We start from the raw sequence: 20,227 nt of genomic DNA on the forward strand, positions 1-20,227 counted from the left end.
ACCTTGCTCGAATGTTTTTTCACATGCCATCAGCACAAGTGCTAGTAAGGTGACGCAGGTAACGATCACGCTTGAATGGTGTTTTTAATGTGCCATCGGCTCGGAGGCCAGCTTGTTGCTCTGGCCCCGATCTCACCCGTATGGTACTCTTAGCGCTCCACTAGCACAGATGCCAGTCATCAAATTTGATTTTGATTTCACTTGCCTCAACAGGTCTTCACAAGCAGAGTTTAGAGTCCAATGAAGGAAAGGCACACATAAGTGGACTGGTTATACCCCTGGTGTAGGCCACAAGGTTATGGTCTCACTTGTGCTTGCCGAGTTTTTTCAAGCACAGCATATTTCCAGAGGTCCCAGTCACTAGTCATTGCCTCGGTGAGGCCCAGTGTTTGAAGGTCATGCTTCACCACCACATCCCAGGTCATATATATATATTTTTTTGTATGTTTGCTCAAATTTACCGGTCTTTTCTTATAAACACTATGCATGACATTTGAATTCAAAACTTAAGTGTGTAGATAGTTTATTCTTGCCAGTCAAGATACATGTAAGCCCCAAGGTAAGGTCTTGTATTGATTTCTATCTATAGGAATATTCCCGACGAGACAAATGGAACCTTTAATAGGTTCCTAACGTTGAAATTGCAATAGGGAATTAACCATCTATTTTTAAGTTGTGAATTCTATATGTCATGTCGCCCGCAGACAGCTTTTATCGTGAGTAGAAATAATATGAGTGATAATAGTGGCTTTATAGCAGTTTTGACTGCTATTTCTAAACATGTAAGGGGTTTTGAAACCCTCTTAGTTATAACTGTGACTTGTTCCTAATTATAAACATTCTTCTTCTATGTATTTATGATAACATGTTTGGCCATTGATATATTCATAAATAATTATTAATTGTTTATGATATATCCTCTGTAATATATTTTTGCATTACTTGTTTTATCTATATAAATATACATTAGGGCCGTGGAATTTAAAGATTAATTAATCGATTAATCGTTAATTTATTTTAACGATTAAATTTTTGTTTTAACAATTAAATTTTTATTAACTGGTTTCAGATTCAATTTTCTACCCATCATTAATAAATAAGCTGGTAAGTTGGGAAGCAACAGTAACAACAGTAAAATGACTGCGGAGAAGAATCGAGTTATGAAATATAAACCTATGTTAGGTCAATTGCATGAACATTTTGGGTTTAAATTGTTGGCTGATGGTAATATCAAAACTGCTGGTAAAGTTTATTGCATCTATTGCGACAAATCATTTATGGATCTAACACATCGCTTACTTATCACCTTCAAAACAAACACTTGCTACAGTATTCGAAACTCAGCTTGCAAAGTCAGTTTCATTTAGTCAGTCTATAGTGGCAGTGTCATCTACCTCCAAGCAGACTACTTTAAGTCATACAGTTCTATAATTAAGAGATGAGGAATTATGTACATTATTTACATTTGACGGATATTTCGGCAGATTTTACCCTCCAGCCTTCATCAGGTGTCTTGGGGAAATTTCAAACTTGGGTTCTCGTTCCTAAGGTATTTTTCGATGTTATTATTACTATTAATTATTATTATTCAGGTCACTGCCTGGAATCGAACTTGGAATCTTGGGGTTAGTAGCCTGGGCTCTTAACCACTACGCCATATGGAGGGTATACCAGCTGAAACGTTTTAACAACAAACAAGATGAGGACAAATATCCATCAAATGTAAATAATGTACTTTAAGTCAGTATTATTGTTGGTCTGATCATCTGGTGAGTGCTACTGTACAATATGACGTTAAAATATCACTTGCAAACTGGATAGCTAATAGCAGTAGACCAATATTGATACTAGAAAATGATGGTCTTTAGCAAGTATTGTGTACAGCGCTTCAAAATACCAAATATAAACTACTATTGATAAAATGTTGGCTGATATTTATAACAGCAAAAGAGAAAGTGTTAAAAAAGTAGTGAAAAATTCAGTGTTAACATCTGATTTTTGGACATCACTGGGTAACGAAAGTTATTGCAGAATCACTGGCCATTAGATTGCTGATGACTGGAACTTAATAAGTGTTATTCTTGAATGTGTACTTGTTGTTGAACATCACTATTCTAACAATGTTGCTGAGTTATATCTCTTTACTCTTTTACTCTTACTTGTTTCAGTCATTTGACTGCGGCCATGCTGGAGCACCGCCTTAATCGAGCAACACGACCCCGAGACTTATTCTTTTGTAAGCCCAGTACTTATTCTATCAGTCTCTTTTGCTGAACCGCTAAGTAACGGGGACATAAACACACCAGCATCGGTTGTCAAGCAATGCTAGGGGGACAAACACAGATGCACAAACACACACACGCATATATATAAATATATATACGACGGGCTTCTTTCAGTTTCCGTCTACCAAATCCACTCACAAGGCTTTGTTCGGCCCAAGGCTATAGTAGAAGACACTTGCCCAAGGTGCCATGCAGTGGGACTGAACCCGGAACCATGTGGTTGGTAAACAAGCTACTTACCACACAGCCACTCCTGCGCCTATAAACAATTTGTAGAAGATTGGGATATAACAAAGAAGATTCAGGTTCTAGTAACAGACAATGCACGAAATTTGGTTTCAGCTGTTAAACAAATTGGTTTTGCTCGTAGCCTGCAGTTGAGCGCATATTGCATGGATTTAAAACTGCAGAAACAGAAACATCGGTTGTTAAATGTCAAAAAATCATAGGACATTTTAAACATAGCCCTATCTACACAACTGAATTGCAGAATTGTAATGATTCACCATTGCGTAAGTTACAACAAGATGTTCCAACAAGATGGAACAGTGCTTTTCTAATGCTGCAGAGTCTGCTGTGGCTGTGTGGTAAGTAGCTTGCTAACCAACCACATGGTTCCGGGTTCAGTCCCACTGCGTGGCATCTTGGGCAAGTGTCTTCTGCTATAGCCCCAGGCCGACCAATGCCTTGCGAGTGGATTTGGTAGACGGAAACTGAAAGAAGCCTGCCGTATATATGTATATATATATAAATGTATGTGTGTCTGTGTTTGTCCCCCTAGCATTGCTTGACAACCGATGCTGGTGTGTTTACGTCCCCGTCACTTATCGGTTCGGCAAAAGAGACTGATAGAATAAGTACTGGGCTTACAAAGAATAAGTCCCGGGGTCGATTTGCGGTGCTCCAGCATGGCCGCAGTCAAATGACTGAAACAAGTAAAAGAGTAAAGAGTAAAGAGTATGCCAGAGAAGCAATAACCATCTATATTCCAGACGACGAGAAGCAATATAAAGGTCTAAAACTGTTTGATTCTGATTGGGAAAAGATTTCAAAATATATCAACATTTTAGACTTAATTTGTCAGGCTATGGTTCTGTTTGGCGATGAAAAATATATGTCATGTAGCCGTGTATTGCCACTGTTAATGTCTTTGACAAAGTACATGTAAATGATGAATATCTAGGTTATATAACCAGATTCAAGGCAGTATCTGTTAATGACTTCAGAAAACGTGAAGCCGACATGAAGAGTATTGAAATATTACAGATTGCAATAGCACTTGATCCATGATATAAAAACTTGAAGTGTTTATCAGACAATTGAAAAGAACAAACTTGGTTACTTATTGGACAACAAATAAATTTCTTTACTACCCACAAGGGACTAAACACAGAGAGGACAAACAAGGACAGACAAATGGATTAAGTTGATTATACCGATCCCAGTGCGTAACTGGTACTTATTTAATCGACCCCGAAAGGATGAAAGGCAAAGTCGACCTCGGTGGAATTTGAACTCAGAACGTAGCGGCAGACGAAATACCGCTAAGCATTTCGGCCGGCGTGCTAACGATTCTGCCAGCTCAGTTGATGTTAATGATAATCAGCTGAAGACTAATGCAAAAGATGATACTTTATTGAAAAGTGTCAATAAAACTATATGAAAACCTAATGAAAAGCGTATTAAGCCGATGGAGTCTGACTCAGACTTAGGAGAAGGTGTCGAAAACGCTTTTGATGAAGTACAGCAATATATAATGGAGAAAAAAGTTGCTGAATCAGTTGATCCACTACAATGGTGTAAACTTAATGGACATCAAAATCCAAAATTGGCATTGTTTGCAAAGACTGTTCTGTGCATAGCAGCTGCCTTTGTTCCGTGTGAATGATTATTTAGCTCTGCTGGTTACATTTTTAACAAGATGTGCTCATCACTTGAACCAAATACTGTTAACATGCTTGTGTGTTTGTGTAACTGGCTTTCCAGCAACATTTGAGTGAGAAAAAAACCTATGCTATTTCTTGTTTTTAACTAAATTTTAACTGAAATATCATAAACTTGTCAATAAATGCAACTGCAGACATTTTTGTGCTTTAATCAAAATTAACTATTAGTTAATCATTAATTTCTCAAAAGTTAATTATTAAAATTAAATTAATCGTTACCATCCTAATATATGTATATATATATATATTTATATATATCACCGTGATCACCGTGACCGACCAGGCTATCAGATGTTGCTACACATCGCTGGTCACAATGCGCTTCACATAGTTTTAGCCTTCAAATGACGCCACCCCGCTGGCTAAGCGAGCAGGCCAATAGAGGAAAGAGTGAGAGAAAGTTGTGGCGAAAGAGTACAGCAGGGATCGCCACCACCCCCTGCCGGAGCTTCGTAGAACTTAAGGTTTTTCGCTCAATAAACACTCACAACGCCCGGTCTAGGAATCGAAACTGCGATCGTACGACCGCAAGTCCGCTGCCCTAACCACTGGGCTATTGCGCCTCCACATACTTATATATATACACACATATATATATACACACACACATATATACATACATATATATATATATATTTATATATATACACACACACATACACACACACACACACACATATATATATATATAGTACAAAGTAAGATACGGATTATGGGTGTAACCCACTATGGGATAGTATTTATCCAATATACTGTTGGTAAAATACCTAGATTCTTAATACATAAATGTTTTTAATTGCAATGCAATTAACTCATTTATTGTATCAAATGGGTGAAGGTAAAGAAATATTTTTACCGTAAATTTATAATACAAATAAGAAAATGGAGAAACAAATTTAGTTTGTTCATCAACTTTCAGATATTATAATGTTGGATTATTTATTCACTTAACAAAATGAGAACCTCAATAGCATACATATATATCTTATAATTCAGTACATATAAGATAAGAGTACAAATTATAAAAGTCATAATATAATTTATTGAAATCATTAAAATCACTTCTTACATGTATGGTGTCCAAGTATCACTTCCATACAGGAGAGTGCTAAGTACACATGCCTGGTAAATCTTCATTTTTGTGATCTTGGTCAGCTTATTGTTGTCCCATGCCCGTTTGGAGGGTTGGGCCATCACAGCAGCTGCCTTGCCAATGCGTATATTGAGCTCAGCATCAAGGGATAGGTTGTAGGTGATGGCAGAGCCAAGATAGGTAAACTTCTCCACCTCCTGTAGTCTGTGGTCTCCAATATGTATGTTTGGGATGTCCGATGTAGCCTGACCCACGATGTTTGTCTTCTTGAGGCTTATAACTAAGCCAAAGTCACCACATGCTTGCTCAAAACAGTTGATGAGCCTTTGCAGGGCTTCCTCTGTGTGTGATACCAGAGCGGCATCATTAGCAAATAGCATCTCCTTGATCAGGACGCTTCTGGTTTTGGTCTTGGCACGCAAACACGAGAGATTGAACAGTTTCCCATCACTTTTACTGTGCAGAAACACTCCATCACCTGATGTCTGAAAGGCATGTGACAGCAGCAGCGAGAAGATACCAAATAATGTAGGAGCAAGGACACAGCCTTGCTTTACCCCGTTTTTTATTTGGAAGGCAGCTGATGTTGAACCATTGTGCTGTATGGTGCCTTGCATATCATCATGGAAAGATTTGATGATCCTCAGTAGCTTTGGTGGACATTCAATTTTTTGGAGCATGATGAAGAGGCCTTTTCTACTTACCATGTCAAAGGCCTTTGTCAGATCAATGAAGGCCATATATAATGGCATTTTCTGCTGTCTGGACTTCTCCTGAAGTTGGCATATGGAGAATATCATGTCAATAGTTGATCTGCTTCTTCTAAAGCCACACTGCGATTCTGGATAAATTCGAGAAGCAAGCAGTTGTAGCCTGGACAGGATAACGCGAGCAAAGGTCTTTCCAACAGTGCTTAGAAGAGATATTCCACAGTAATTGTTACAATCACCACAGTCACCCTGGGTAGCCTAATTGTCAGGATTCCTCTCTCGACCTTGCTTATGTAGTCCTAAGGAGTGCAGAGCATTACATTTAGCACCAGCTTGGTTGCAGGAGCTGCCGGAAGAGTGTTGAGTCAAACACTAAGCCGTCTTCAGAGCTCCACTTAGGATTTCTTTGAAGGTTGTCTCCTTTCCGTAACCCTGGATAGGGGCCCATACCGGGTACTGTCAGCCAAAGGCAGCTGAGTCAGGGACTCGTGTCAGGCAGGGTCGTCACTCCCTGAAGTAGTGAAGAAATTTGCTACCCACTACCCATGTATAAGTACATAAATATATACATTTGTGTGTGTTTATGTAGGTCTGTAAGTATGTATATATCACTTTGACTATTTTCTTTTTGATGTTTTTCACATTTCTAATTCCCGTGTCTCTTGGATGTGATCCACAGAAGAAAAGATATTTATCTGATATACTGTGAAGAATTATTTCCATTATTTTCATACTCCTGTACATCTGCTCTTAAATATGATTATGGGTTGGACTAAATATGATATATACACGTATGATACATATGATATACATATATGTATCATATATACATAGATCATATGTACATATCACACACACACACATATACAATGAAAAGAATAAGTCAAAGAAAATTCTTTAACGCAACTTCAAATATGAGTTACACATGTTTCCGTACCATCTCTATTTGCAACGCCAGTTTATGCAAAAATTCTAAAAGAAAAATTATGTAATATTTGGGACATTGGAGTGAGACTTCTTCAGTCTTGCATCAAAGTCAAGCTATTATATTGCGCCTTTATCAGATCTTGTTGCTGTGGAAATGTTTAAAAATAGGGAGAAACAAATAGCAGAAGGTGAAAGAGAATAATCAGAAAAAGTGGAAGGAAAGGAAGAAGAAGCTGGGGTCCCATTCATACCATGGAATACTATGTATTTATCTGCACAGTAACATTAAACTGCGCACATTAAAATGAAAAGATCTATTACATAGATAACTAGACAATTGTCCGGAGTCAAAGGATGAGAATATTAAAGATGTATGTTGTGGGGGGACCTAAAATTTATGAACTTAGAGTGTTTCATCACTGGGAGAGAGGTACAAGTAGTAAAAGACAAACATACATACAGGAATGTACACATAGATACACATACATGTATGTATATTCAGGGGGGATGCAGACACACCCACACATACATGCACAGATACTCGCACGCACTCACACATACCCACACATGTATATATACATACGTGTGTAGGTGTGTGTGTATGTGGGTTTCTGTGTATGTGTGTAGGTGTGTCTGCTTCCCCGAGTATATATACGTGTGTGTGTCTATCTATGTGTACATTTTTCTTTGTAAGTTTGTCCTTTACTATTACTACTTGGACTTCTAAGGTCATAAATTTTAGGTCTCACCACAACATACATCTTTAATATACTCATCCTTTGACTCCAAACAATTGTCTAGTTATCTATGTAATAGATCTTTTCACTTTATGTTGTTGCAGACTAATGTCACTGTGTGGTTAAATACATAGTATTCCATTGGATGAATGGCCCTACCAGTAGCGGTTGACACACCCCAGCTTCTTCTTGTTTTCCTTCTACTTCTTCTGATTCTTCTCTTTCGCCTTCTATTCGTTTCCCCCTCCCTCCCTTTTGCTGTTAGTTCATTCATATATATATATATATGGCATGTAAAAAGCACCCACTACACTCTCAAAGTGGTTGGCGTTAGGAAGGGCATCCAGCTGTAGAAACTCTGCAAAATCAAGATTGGAGCCTGGTGCAACCATCTGGTTCGCCAGCCCTCAATCAAAATCATCCAACCCATGCTAGCATGGAAAGCGGACGTTAAACGATGATGATCATGATGATGATATATATATCATCATCATCATCATCATCATCGTTTAGCGTCCGTTTTCCATGCTAGCATGGGTTGGACGGTTCTACTGGGGTCTGTGAAGCCAGAAGGCTTCATCAGGCCCAGTCAAATCTGGCAGTGTTTCTACGGCTGGATGCCCTTCCTAACGCCAACCACTCCGTGAGTGTAGTGGGTGCTTTTTACGTGTCACCCGCACTGGTGCCAGACAGAGCTGGCAAACGGCCACGAACGGATGGTGCTTTTTATGTGCCACCGGCACGAGGGCCAGGCGAGGCTGGCAACGGACACGAAACGGGGCGGTGCTGGCAACGGTCGCGAAACGGAAAGTTCTCTTACATGCCACCGGCACTGGTAACACATCTGCAATTTCCATTGATCGATTTCCATTGATCGATTTCGATTCTGATCGTCACTTGCCTCAACGGGTCTTCACAAGCAGAGTTTTGACATGCCACCGGCACTGGTAGCACATCCGCAATTTCCATTGATCGATTTCGATTCTGATCCTCACTTGCCTCATCACGTCTTCACAAGTAGAGTTTTGTGTCCCAAGAAGGGAAGGTATGCATACGTAGGCTGGCTCCATCCCATGTAGAAGGCCACGGTTATGGACTCACTTGTCCTGCCGGGTCTTCTCGCGCACAGCACACTTCCAGAGGTCTCGGTCTCTAGTCATTTCCTCAGTGAGACCTAAAGTTCGAAGGTCGTGCTTCACCACCTCGTCCCAGGTTTTCCTGGGTCTGCCTCTTCCACAGGTTCCCTCAACCGCTAGGGTGTGGCACTTTTTCACACAACTATCTTCATCCATTCTTGCCACATGACCATACCAGCGCAAACGTCTCTCTTGCACACCACAACTGATGCTTCTTAGGTCCAGCTTTTCTCTCAAGGTACTTACACTCTGCCGAGTGTGAGTACCGGCATTACACATCCATCGGAGCATACTGGCTTCATTTCTAGCGAGCTTACGCATATCCTCAGCAGTCACGGCCCATGTTTCACTGCCATGTAGCATGGCTGTTCGTACACACGCATCATACAGTCTGCCTTTCACTCTGTGCGAGAGGCCTTTTGTCACCAGTAGAGGTAAGAGCTCTCTGAACTTTGCCCAAGCTATTCTTACTCTAGCAGTTACACTTTCAGCACACCCGCCCCCGCTGCTGACTTGGTCACCTAGGTAACGGAAACTATCAACTATTTCTAGTTTTTCTTCCTGGAAAGTGACGGAAGTTGGTCTCAGAGCATTTTCAGTGTTTATTGTTCCTGAGCATCTGCCACATACAAAAACCATCTTCCTAGTTAGCCTTCCTTTGACATTGCTGCATCTCTTATGTGTCCATAGCTTACACTTGGTGCATCTTATAGAGTTTCTACCTACACCTTTTCTACAGATCGAGCAGGGCCATCTACCTGAAGGTGTTTGTGATTTGTCTACCTTCCTACTGATTACGACTTTGGTTTTAGCTAGATTGACTCTGAGGCCCTTCGATTCTAATCCTTGTTTCCACACCTGAAACTTCTCCTCCAGTTCTGATAGTGACTCAGCAATTAGAGCAAGGTCATCAGCATAGAGGAGCTCCCAAGGGCATCCTGTCTTGAATTCCTCCGTTATTGCCTGGAGGACTATGATAAATAGGAGGGGGCTGAGTACTGAGCCTTGGTGGACTCCTACCTCTACCCGGAATTCTTCACTGTACACATTTCCAACCCTCACCCTACTAGCGGCGTCCCTGTACATGGCCCGCACAGCTCTCACTAACCATTCATCTATCCCTAGTTTCCTCATTGCCCACCAGATAAGGGATCGGGGGACCCTGTCGAAGGCTTTCTCCATGTCAACAAAAGCCAGGTACAGGGGCTTATCTTTGGCTAGGTATTTCTCCTGCAGCTGCCTTACCAGGAATATAGCATCAGTAGTACTTTTCCCTGGCACAAACCCAAACTGCATCTCATCTAAACTAACTCTCTCTCTAATTAGTTGGGCTATGACCCTCTCCGTAACCTTCATCACCTGGTCCAACAGCTTGATACCTCTGTAGTTATTTGTATCTAGGGCATCACCTTTACCTTTGTAGCAGTTGACTATTATACTGCTACACACCAGTCATTGGGTATGACCCCTTTGTGTATCACCTGATTAACTATACGGGTGACTAGGCTATAGCCGACACTACCAGACATTTTGAGCATCTCTGCAGTGATTCCTGATGGGCCTGGGGCTTTCCCTGTCTTCATGCTTCTAATTGCCTTAGCTACCACGGAACTATCAACTCGGATAGCTGGTCCCTCTGTTGGGTCAACATTCGGCAGACTCTCTTTATCCCATTCATTTTCTTCATTCAGCAACCTTTCATAGTGGCATCTCCAAACCTCTCTCTTTGCATCCTCATTTAGCGCAAGTGAACCATCTTCCATGCGAACACACTTCTCTCCTACCACATCACGATTCTCTCTCACACACTGTCTTGCAACACGAAACACCTCCAGTCTTTGGTCCTCACGGCGTAGAACATTGGCAAATTTTTTCTTATCTGCTTCCCCTCTGGCTAAATAAACCTGTCTCCTAGCTTCTCTTTTGGCAGTCTGATACAATCCCCTGCTACCCCCATTTTTCCAGACCTTCCAAGCCTGTCTCTTTTCTCTAATAGTCCTGTCTACAATATTGTTCCACCACCACGTTATTCTAGGTCGAGAGGGGACTTTGCACCAGCCACAGATCTGGTCAGTGGCTCTCAGCAGGTTGTCCCTTAGAAACGTCCAGCTGTCTTCTACCCCCTGTGATGCTCTATCCCCTTCTACTTCGTCAGAGGCTTCAAGTAATATGTCCCTAAATCTCTGTCCATTTGCAGGATCTTTAAGCTTCCAGATCCTTCTTCTCCATATTTGTCGTCTTCTGGTTGTCCTCCTAGTCCTGATCCTAAAGTCACTAACTACCAGTCTATGTTGTGGGGTACATTCTTCACCTGGGAAGGTTTTGGCATTTATAAGCAGCCATCTCTCCCTTTGCCTTGTAAGGATGTAGTCAATTTGGCTGGTATGTTGGCCCGATTGGTAAGTGACTAGGTGGCTGGTAGGTTTCCTGAAGTTAGCCACCTAGTCATATATACGTCATATATATATAGTCATATATATATATATATATATATATATATATATGCAGGTGTACTTATATATATATATATATATATATATATATATATATATATGCATATATGGATACAGGACGTCACCAAGTGTAAACAACATAAAGGAAAACAGGACAAGTAACACAAAGAACAACTCTTCATTAGTTGTCAGCTGTCTCTCTACTCCTCATTTCGAGCACTGAACGACATTATGAGTCTTCGAAGACAGTTGCTCCCATAACATCTAACATAAAATTTTTGATTTATGGATGTTCAAAGTTGGGAACAAAAACAAACATGGAAGGTCATTAGACCAGAACGAGGGGAAGATAGTGAACGCTGGGAGAAATATTTTCTTTGAAAAGAGAAGAGATAGAAGACAGAGAGAAAAGACGTTCAGTCCTTAGAACATCATGTAGGAAAAGAAAGATGGACAATGGTCACATGTGAGCAATGAGAGAGAGAAAAAAGAAAGAGGGTAGAGAGAGAGACAGCTAGAAAATGGTAAAGGGGAAAAAAGGGAATTAGAAAAGGATGGGGTAGAAAACAGTATAGAGTAGAGTTGCATCAAAAAGGTTAAGATAAACTTACTTGGAAATGGATGCATGGCGTTCATTTAAATAATAATATATATGTAGAGAGAGAGAGATAGGTTTTAGAGACAGAATCACCCTCAAGCAACTCAATCATCATTGAATGACATTATCCACAATAGGTACATATAGGACTAAATATTAAAATTATCAAAATTAATACCTTCAATTATTATTTCAAATCATATACCGATATTTTGATTATGTTTCATCAACAACCAACGAATAAAATTTATTTTTATGTAGTAAATATATAGTTCTTCAAATTTATTCTTCTTCTTTGTAAGAATTCTTCTAATGATATACACAAAGCCATTTCAATACTTGATACTGAACATATATTCTCACTACATAAATTGGTGACTAACCGATGTGGATCCTGAATTCTACTCTAGAGAATAATTGGTCACCACATAAATTGGTAACCAACCAATGAGAGAATAATTTAGTTATATTCTAATACTTTCCATGTCAATTTTCTTCAACTGAATTATCTTCAACTCATACAATGATGATATCTGTTATGAATACAGTAATATCAATTTTTGCTGGAGATATCGCTATCTGGTTTGTACAGTTAGAAGCATTTTCTCAGCAAACAAACACAATTCAGACCAACAACAGCTCTACATTTTATTGGGTTGTCCGGAAAGTTCGTGCTGATTTATAGTAGCTTACCTTTCAACTTATTTTAGAACATGCTTGAGTCCATAAAATAGGATTTCACTACACTTCCATTTAGAGCATAGTTTAAGCTATCTTTTCGTGGAAGAAGGCTTATGTTCCTATAACCTGTGTTAATTCTGTAACCCTTTAAAATGGAAGATAAGAAAGTTCATTTTTGGCACTTGATGCTTTTCTTTTACCGTAAAGGGAAACATGCCTTACAAGTAACGAAAGAAATATGCGCAGTTTAACGGTGATGTTTCTTTATCCGAAAGAACTGTACGGAAGTGGTTCCGAGCTGGAGATTGTAGCTTTATTGATAAAGAGTGATCAGGCAGATCAAAAATAGATTTGATACGCACATACCATCAGATTCCTGTAAACCCAGATGATATTCCGAAAATGGCTATTGCAACTCCATTCAGGTCATTTGAATTTCTTACCATGCCCGTTTGGGTTAAGGAACGCCGCCAGTACTTTTCAACATTTCATTGATGAAGTAATATGCAGATTAAATTTTGTCTACGCCTATATTTATGATATTCTCATCGCTAGTTCTTCTGAGAAAGAACAGGAGATTCATACGAAGCAACTTTTTGAAAGGTTTTCTCAATACAAACTTTATATCAATGCTACCAAATGTATTTTCGGTGTGCCTTTCTCTCATTTTCCTTGAACACACCATTGATAAGGATGGAATTAGGCCTTTGCCAGTTCCTCTTCCATTAAGACAGCTCAGACAATTTATTGGATTAGCTAATTTTTATCGACGTTTTATACCCCATTGTTCTGAAACTTTATACCCTCTCAACAAATTACTGCGAAATCGCAAGAAGAAAACAGAAAATATTACTTTAACTCCTGCTGAAATACAAGCTTTCAACAATATTAAACAGAAACTTTCTCGTGTTTCCATGTTAGCTCACCCCATTCCTGATGCCGAAATTTCTCTTGTAGTCGATGTGTCTAAAACTGGTGTCGGTGAAGTCATTCAACAACTCCACCATGGCAAATGGCAACCTCTGGCATTTTTCTCTAAGCAGTTAAAACCAGCTGAAACTAAATATAGTGCATTCAGTCATGAACTGTTAGCTATTTACCTCTCACTTCCAACACATTTTGGAAGGGAGAAACTTCCCAATATTTACGGACCATAAGCCCATAAGCCATTATTTTTCGCTTTACACTGCAAACCAGATAAATTTTCTCCGAGAGACATTCGACATTTGGATTACATTTCACAATTCATGAGTGATATACGATACATTCCAGGCTCTGAAAACATTGTTGCAGATTCTTTATCCCATTTACCTGTAAACGCATTATTTTCAACTGCAGACATTAACTTGGATGAAATGTCAGATCAACCATCCGTTGATTTGAATAATATATAACAAACAGAACTAATTCCTTTTGACCTCCAATTTTTCCCAGTTGCGACATCAAACAAACAGATCCTTTGCAAGTATTCTTCTGATAAACCTCACCCTTTAGTTCCCAAAAAGCACTGCCATATCGTTTTCTCAGCACTACACAATATTTCACATCTAGGTATAACAGCAACATTGAAGCTTATTACAGTTCATTCCGTTTGATCGAACATGCACCGAGACATAACTAATTGGACTCGTACCTGTGTCAATTGTCCAAAATCTGTGCACTGTTAGGTACTTTTGCCACTCTAGATGCATGATTCCAGCACATACATGTTGATATAGTAGGACCTTGGCCTGCGAATCTGGGCTACATGTTTTTATTAACTTGAATTGGTCGTTTTTCACACTGTTATTCCACTCACAGTTATTCCACTCACAGATATCTCTTTTCAAACTGTGGCACAAGCTTTAGTCACAGGATGGATTTCTCATTTTGGAACACCTGTAAAAATAACAACAGATCGCAGACGTCAGTTTGAAGCTAAACTTTTCTAGGAACTAAACACATCCATTCCACTAGTTACCACCCAGCTTTGAATGGTATGATCGAAAGATTTCACTGGCAGCTTAAGGCTGCGTTGTGTGCTTCTGCTGATTCATCTCGATGGATTGAATTTCTTCCTATTGTTCCTTTGGGTCTCCGCTCTTCTATCAAAGAAGATATTGGATATTCTCCTGCAGAATTACTTTACGGTTCTTCCTTGATGCTGCCTGGTCAGAGGATTGTTCCTGCAATCATGCAAGATAGCTACACTACAAATTTCATTGAATGCTTGTGTGATTATATATCAAAGTTACCACATATGAACACCAGAAAACAAGACATTAAAACATATTTGCCTAAGGACTATTCTTCCTGAGCTCATGTTTTTGTCTGCAACGATGCTGTTAAACATCCTTTAACAGCACCATATTCAGGACCCTTTTCTGTGCTTTCTTGTACAGATAAAGTTTTCACTTTAGACATTAATCGTCGTAAAAATACTATTTCTGTTGATAGACTAAAAAAGGGCTCACATTGAAAAAACTATTTCCAACCCCACTAAAGACAACACACACACAACATTACAAATGTGTCCTTTACACACAAATTCACAAACTTGGACTAGCAAAAGCGGTAGACATGTGTATTAGCCCCAAAATTTAACCAACATTTATTACATTTGAACTGTGATATTGTTCCTATAGTTTGACATTTTATGATGCATACATTTGTTATTTCCATTACTGTGTAACGTTAATTCTGCCTAGGGAGTGTGCAGTAACCTGTGGTCTGTAGCAAAAATAGTCGAATGATCTATCTTGCAGAAAGTTTTATAGAGTAATCTCCCTTCAGTAAGTTTCTCAAAACATCCGCATCATGAGAAGTAATTCTTAATTATTCAAGAAGCTTCGCGTTTCTCTTGGAAGTTTCTAGAAATGTTTAGTGTTCCATTAATAAAAACTGCTCTTTGTTTCTTAGTTGACTAGACTCTGAGCCATTCATGTCATTGCTATCCCTGTCTATTTTTCTATGCTACTTAGCTGTTATTTCTACATTTCCGAACCTTCTTGCATAGATTACTTCAACTAGATTATACATTTTGATTATGTTTCATTGATAACCAATGAATAAAATATTTTTTTATGCACTCTCAGCCTTCAATTGATTCAAAATGAGCTGAAAAGAAACCTGAATTTATTACATGTTACAACAAAACAAAAAGAGGAGTAAGTACCCTAGATAAGATGGTAAGGACATACACTTGCAAAAGAATGACTCTAAAGATGGCCTATGGTTATATTCTACAACATGATTGATATAAGTGCAGTGAATGCTTTCCTTGTTGCTAAACAGCTTCACTTGCAGAGTTTCAAGGATAAAAGAAGACAGTGCCTAATTCAGTTAGGAAAGGAACTTGCTGGAGTTAATGCTCAACAAGAATATGACAAATCTTCTAGTTCTGCTAACATTTCTCGACCAAACAAGAAAAGAAGACGATCTTCAACCTCTTTTGAGATTCCTCAGCCAAAGAAAAAAGGAAAATGTTCTTTGTGTGGCCCCCCAAGAGATAGAACTCATACTACATGTAAGAATTGTATATCCATGTTTGCCAAGAACATTCCAATGTTGTCTGCATTCACTGCCATGAAGAACTGTAATTCTGTACTTTTGTAATTTTTAAAATTTATAATATATTCACTAAGCTGTATTTTTTAATAAAAATTTGTGAGAAACAGTAATTCTTTATTCACCTGATAGCATCTATTATGTGGCTAAGAAATAGTGGTAGTTTACGGAGATGTACTTGCATAGCAAGTGATTTGATCTGAAATCGTGTGCTGAAACGAAAACAATTGCAGCGTGGAAGGTGTTTATAAGCCATTTAAGAAACACACAAAAGCCGTTCGATTCACTTCAACATTTAAGTTTAATTTGTCAAAATATTTTCGTCGCTTTAAGACCGCGACCTGTCTTAAAGCGACGAAAATATTTTGTTCACTGACAAAAATCTGAGATGCAGCACGGATTTTTGTCAGTGAACAGGTCGCGGTCTTAAAGCCACGAAAATATTTTGACAAATTAAACTTAAATGTTGAAGTGAATCGAACGGCTTTTGTGTGTTTCTTAAATGGCTTACAAACACCTTTCACGCTGCAAGTGGTAGTTTAATTGAAGGAAAAATATTGGGTCCATTGGACCCTGCTAATAATTAGTGACATACATTTTCTCTAGTAGACCAAAGGTTAATGTTTCTATACACAACGTTTGTTGTTGCTAGTTAAAATAATAATAATAATGAAATTATTGTATACAGTGCTCAGGTGCACCACAACTTGTCAAAAGTGCGTATAAAGTATATGCAGTAATGTACAAATGTCTGAGAAGTGAACAGTGAATGAGTCAGATACATGCTTGCGTGTGTATGGAGGGGAGAAAATGAGGTGTAGTGTTGGCGAATCTCAGGAAGCATGGAAGTTTTGAAGGATGCAGTGCTCCGACAACTAACAACTGATGCCGGCAGTTTGTTCTATGCTTCAGCAACTCTTAGCGTGAAAAAATGTTTCCGAAAGTCATGGGAGCTGTGTTGTTTTCTGACTTTGTAAACATGTCCACGGGTGTTAGACAGGTGGAGTTTGAAATAAAGGAATAAGATGCACAAGTGGTAGGAGGAGAGGAGAGAAAGAAAAATATTTGAAACAGAGTTCATGGACAGTAACAAAGGGGAAAAGAAAAAGAAAAGAAATAAGATACATTGAGAACCTTCAGTGTGTATACTCATGCCCTTATACTCACACATAAATAGACATTCAAAAACATACATAAATACATACATATACATAGTACACGCATGTATATACGCATGCATATATATATATACACACACACACACACACATATATACATAAACATACACAATACATATATACGCACGCACACACACACATATATGTGTATTCATAACAGTGTCTGGTGCATTGAATATTAAAAATAAAAAGATCTTTTATTTTTGTTTCAATATTTAGAAAATTCTTCCATAACTTTAACCTTGACTTAACTTTCAAACAAGGAACTAAAATCGTCAATTTCTTAGATGTCACGTTAAACCTTAAATCTTGATAGAATACTGGGTTAACATAAAGATCTTCACCCGTTAACAAAAACAGAAAAAAAAAAAACGGTAAAATTTTATCGTGCGGGTGCTACTCGAAAATTTTAACCTTTCAAACGGCATAAATTATGATTCTAAAGAAATTTGTGGGGAAAATCTTTTCCAACGGGGTGAGGAGAGGACTTCAGATAAATTCACCAGATCCGAGCTTTTCCCTCGTAACTTTTAGGAAAACGACGGGGGTTTTTTTCCGTGAAATTTTATAGAAATACCTTTCAAATGGCATATATTACGTTTATAAAGAAATTTGTGGGAGGAAATCTTTTCCAAGAGGGTGGGGAGAGGACTTCGGAAAATTCACAAGCTCCGAATTTTGCGGGTCAAGATGTAGGGGTTAATGTTTAGGTTAGAAAAGGTTATTTATTTACCGTTGCATTGTATATACCCAAAACCACGACGGGTTGGAATGTATAATTAGTAAATGGAAAAGCATGCAAGGTAACAAGACAAGTTAATTTCGTTCTGTATGTGTGCACACGTTCTCGTAGTTAGTAACCCACAGATAAAGATAGAATGATGTAAGAGAAAAGAAATTGAGCTAGTAAAAGGGAGTCGAGGCATGTTGTGTCTCATAACCTTTCTCCCTCTGTCCCTAATGGTCGCTGTCACTGCGTTTTCACCAACTTGCTTCTCCAACAATAGAATTCGTTGGAGGTCTGTGATATCTATTCTCGCTATTGGTGAAATAGAAGAGGTTAAGAGGGTCAAGTGGTGAAGACATTAATTTGCTCAACTAAGGCATCTGGCAAATTTAACTACTGTCAGAGAAAAACTATTGTTTTACCGTGAGAAAAGCGCTGTTGAACTGTTAACTGAAATTTGGTTATCTTAAGTGTTAAGATGACATTTTGCAGAAATACATTTTATAGAGTGTGAATTACATTGAAAAATCAAAGAACTTTGAAAACATAATAATAAACAAAGTGGTAACGATATCTGGACAAAATAAAACAAAAAAAACATGTTAGTGTTTGTGTGAAACAAGTCAAGGTGTATTAAAACAATATATTTTACATACCTACTAAAATGACTGGATATATATAGATCCCAGGATATATAAGACCTAAGCAGCAAAACAGTTTTGTCCTTTAGCAAATTTTCGCGCCGAAATGTTAAGCGAGTAACAAGTACTCTTCGATTTCTTGTAGAGAGAGAGCAATGAGTAAAGGTGTGTTTTGCCATTTATGTATATATATATATATATATTTTGTCATTTATGCATATATATATTTTATTATTTTTTTTGGCCTGTACAACATAAATTTTGAAATGCAGATTTTTTTGAAGATTCGGAATCTCTGCTCTCGATATAGTTGTGTTCATGTAAAATAAGACCAAAAAAAATATCCGAAATGGAGTGCGTTCCATGATCTTTACCTCCACCGATTTGTACATACCCCGGTGACCGATCTATGAAATTTGGGGAATGATTTACCGTATGGTGAATGTAACAGAGTATGTGGAGATTACAATAGCTTGCCAAATTTTCATTGTCTGATAACATTCTCCAACGTCTGTACTTCTATCGGGTACACGGTAAAGAAATCCTTTTCTGGCTATGGTGTCATAACATCCAACAACCCAAGTTTTGCGATACATTCTTCCTACATTGTTCTTGCTATTGAAGAACAAGCTTTCATCGATCTCTACTATATGATCTGGACCACCAAAGGGAGTTTTGTCCTGCAGCAGTTTTTCCGAACAAACATCACAGAACTGGTACCACTGAACGGCAGTTTTTATATCAATGCAATTCATACTTGCTGATATCGTCACAGGCAACTTGAAAATAAAATAAAACACTAAATGAAAAATTACATACGTATAATAGGCAGCTTAGAGTTTTCTGTAAATGTACCTTTCCTGATGGAAAGAGTTTTTTTTTTTTACATTTAGCGCACTTTCTATTGATAAACCCGTCAATAGAACGACTAGAATTTTGAAAATTCATCGAATGTCTGCAAACACACCTTTTTTCATTAGCAATATGTTTTTTCTTCAGATAACCTATAATTGTTCTCTGGTGCGAAGTACAGTAAAAGTTCCAATCTGGGTGTACACAATGTAAAATGAATTTTAAAAAATAGCAACAGCTGCTTCTTTTAAAGGATACAAATATTGTGAAGATGATGATGATGATTGTTGCTGATGGGATGGTTGTGGTAGCTTCTTGATTTCAATTAGAGTTTACGGAAATAATGTATGAACTTGTGCAATGTTAATCCTTCGAATTTATTTTTAATTGTGATAATGAAACCATGAATTCAGTCCTTACCTTACCGCCAAAATTAATTTATCTTGTAAAAGAATCCCCCCCACACACACACATACACATCCACACCTATACAATCAGAAGCATAGCAACAGCTGCTTCTTGTTGTGAAGAAGATGATGATAGTTGCTAATAGGATAGTTGTCACACACACACACACACACACACACCACACACACACACACACACATCTACACACACGCACGTAGATAGACTTAGATGAAGTCCCATTTTGGAAGTATGCTAAAGTTTTTAGTAAACGTATGACGGAGAATTATTCAATATCGTGTTTGCTTCGAC

The 20,227-nt window shown here is 38.3% G+C and overlaps 1 protein-coding gene and 1 long non-coding RNA gene across 13 annotated transcripts in view; one reads left to right on the plus strand and one right to left on the minus strand.

Annotated features, from left to right (window-relative positions):
• LOC115216158 (sickle tail protein-like) overlaps window positions 1-20,227 on the plus strand; it is a 460,762-nt gene that overhangs the window by 14,627 nt on the left and 425,908 nt on the right. The gene's annotated exons all lie outside the window — the stretch shown is intronic.
• Window positions 6,719-18,984, minus strand: LOC118765054. Its single transcript, XR_005000899.1, has 3 exons — window positions 18,910-18,984; window positions 8,476-8,484; window positions 6,719-6,729 (listed from the first exon to the last, which is right to left on the minus strand). It is a non-coding gene; the product is annotated as an uncharacterized LOC118765054 (long non-coding RNA).

The sequence above is a fragment of the Octopus sinensis genome, linkage group LG10 (genome assembly GCF_006345805.1).
Source record: "Octopus sinensis linkage group LG10, ASM634580v1, whole genome shotgun sequence".
NCBI classification, from domain to species: domain Eukaryota; kingdom Metazoa; phylum Mollusca; class Cephalopoda; order Octopoda; family Octopodidae; genus Octopus; species Octopus sinensis.